Source organism: Suricata suricatta, chromosome 11 (assembly GCF_006229205.1).
Source record: "Suricata suricatta isolate VVHF042 chromosome 11, meerkat_22Aug2017_6uvM2_HiC, whole genome shotgun sequence".
In the NCBI taxonomy this organism is placed as follows: Eukaryota; Metazoa; Chordata; class Mammalia; order Carnivora; family Herpestidae; genus Suricata; species Suricata suricatta.
This window is the reverse complement of record NC_043710.1, coordinates 14,010,983-14,012,907: the sequence shown is the minus strand read 5'-3', so window position 1 is coordinate 14,012,907 and position 1,925 is coordinate 14,010,983.

Below are 1,925 nucleotides of genomic sequence, written 5' to 3'. Positions count from 1 at the left end.
AATAGTATTAGATACGTTTTAAGTTGTAAGAAATAATATAGAATGATTCCAAGTATTTTTTACGTATTTCCCCTATGACCATATAATACAACAATCAGGATATTAATAATGATATAATGTACCTATCTTACTCAGGCATCAATTATTTATTGATGAAAAATAAACAATCATAAGTTCCAAAGGGAAGCAGCAATAGGAATCCTCTAGAACCAGTGAGTTGACTATGGTACCTTTGCTTAGAGCAGCTGGATCACTTGAGCATCAGTACTGAAATAATCAGATTAGCTAACCTCAGGCTACAAGCCTGTAGGTAGGTCACCTTTATTGGTCTATTCAGTAAATGATCTACATTGTAAGCTGAGTCACAATAAAGTGTGCAAAAAGCAAAGGTATATTTTAAGTGTCTGATTGAGTCTCATCTGTTAATATGTTAGGAGTTAAAGCAAATCACATGGCTAAGCCCAAAGTCAAGTGTATGAAAAGCATCTGCATCTTGTGGAACTGTTAAGTTATAGGGTATAGGAAGAAGAAAAGAATCTGGTCAAAATCTGGCTAGGACTGACCAAATCATTTGCCTCATTGAATACATTCTTCTTTGACATTGCCAGATAACTTTATGGCAGATAACAGATAACCCGTGACTGTGGTAAGTTTCATCCAAGTTTTCTAATTTACTGGTTATTGTGTTGCTTTAAGCAAATGACTGGTTGAGATTAAATATAATAACTACCCTTTCTTTTGTGTCTTATTAATCATGATTAAAGTTTACAAGCAAAGACTAAAGGGATATTCATGTGTGGTTTTTCTAATTCAATCACTTAAACATTACTTACGTCTCTCCATTATTTAGTCTTATTTTCATATGGAAATTAAATGCTCTTTGCCATAATGCTTTACATGGAATCAGGTATCTTGCATAAATCAGGGACATATAACAGAATTATCAATACTCATAGTATATCATAGCAGTAACAAAGGACTTATTTTAGTTTTTAATTGTTCGTCAACCAGGGGTCCTAACTAAATGTCCCCATCAGGTACTTTTAATGTGCATATACCTCTGTGTGTGTGTGTGTGTGTGTGTGTGTGTGTGTGTGTGTGTAGTTTAAGAAAGATCTTTTAAGAACACAAAAATAAGTTAGGAAGGTTGAGACTGTTATCATGGAATATTTGATTTATTCAGTAAGGATTCTAAGGTTAAAAATTAGAATATATTTAAATTTTTAATGTTTTTTTTTAATTTTTGAGAGAGAGATACAGCATGAGCAGGGGAGGGTCAGAGAGAGAGGGAGAAACAGAATCTGAAGCAGGCTCTAGGCTCTGAGCTAGCTGTCAGCACAGAGCCTGACATGGGGCTCGAACCCATGAACTGTGAGATCATGACCTGAGCTAAAGCTGGACGCTCAACCGACTGAGCCACCCAGGTGCCTCATAAAAAAACTTAAAATATATAATTTTTAAATTTTGATTTTGAAGTTATGTAACTTGGCATTTGGTACTTTAATTACGTTTGTGTTTTTCAGTGGAAAATAAAATACACACAACAAAAAGTGAAGAGTTGCAAAATTTTTTTTGAACATGATAGTCTTTTATTTTGGTAAATGCTCTTACATATGCAGCTTATTTACACACTTGTAATGTAAAATGATGTTCAAAAAGCCTCAAGTGGTACTTTCAGCCTGCAAGGAGACATGCTAACAGTGAAGGTAAACACTTGTTAGATAATATATTAGTTCATTAATCGTGTGTTAAGTGATGGCTATGGGCTATTTTTTTCTACCCATGGATTTATATGCTACTTTTCCTTTAAAGAGTTATAGATGTAGTAGGCATAAATGTGACCTTCTTCCTGTCCAATACCTGTGGCATAACAAATCAATATTTAACACAATTTTCTTTCTTTCCTAATATGTGGCCTAGGAAAT